Here is a 1,024-nt window from a genome sequence, read left to right as displayed (position 1 = left end):
TCGGTAATTGGGGTGCCCGGTTCCGGTTACCGATTTTGGGGTTTTTAAATACCCGGTTATAACCGGGTAACAGGATATAATAATAATAATAATATATTTTTAATTTTATATATATTTTTTCGAATTTAGTATATTTATTAATATTTTTGATTATTTATTTATTTTTTTAAAAAAAAATGGGGCACAAAATGGTTAAATTGAGCCAAAAAAATTAGGTCAAATACCTAAAATAAGCTCAAAAATTAGGCGGAATACCTAAAATAAACCCAAAATGCAAAAAATTTTAAAAACCAGTTACCCAGTTTAGATAAACGGGTACCAACCGGAATCAGCCGGTTATTGTATAACCGATTAACCGGGTACCTAGTTTCGGTTCCGGTTTTCAAAAATAAAAAACCAAGTACCCCAGTTTTAGCCAATAACCGAGAACCGAGACCGAATTTTTACCCCTACTTGTGTCCTATTTAGCTTTCCTAAATTATATACTTGGACTAAAATTGAAATACACAAACATCATTCAAATTAGAGAAATGCTAATGCTATACACAATACTTTTTTCTAATCAAGTTGACGTGGTATGGTGTAGTAGCCATTAAATTACAATCAATCTTTTAAAAGATAATTATCCTATAACGTAAACATCGTACCATATCCAGCTGACTAAGCAAAATAACTTTCCACGTTATATATGTGCGGAGATCCACATGTTGTATCCATCTCTCTAAATGCAACTACCGACAGGTGACATGTTAGCATCTCAGTAGCACATTATTGGTTGGGATATCGATCCCGATCCCGATCCCACATGTTTTTGTATTTGGATCCTCATAATTTGTGTGACAAAGTACATTAAGTTGCTGGAAAGTTAAAGGTTAATTACTTCTTTCTCGGTTCTCAACATGTAACGGCCTAAAAAAACTCAAAAAGCTCTTTCAATAGTAACTTACTATTGTTGCACATAGCTGTAATATCCAGAAAAAATAAAGTTAAAAGGATAATAGATTTTTTTTTTTTTTTCTTCCCA

The sequence above is a fragment of the Corylus avellana genome, chromosome ca8 (assembly GCF_901000735.1).
Source record: "Corylus avellana chromosome ca8, CavTom2PMs-1.0".
Classification (NCBI taxonomy): domain Eukaryota; kingdom Viridiplantae; phylum Streptophyta; class Magnoliopsida; order Fagales; family Betulaceae; genus Corylus; species Corylus avellana.
The sequence above is the reverse complement of the archived record's forward strand: the minus strand, read 5'-3'. Positions refer to the sequence as shown.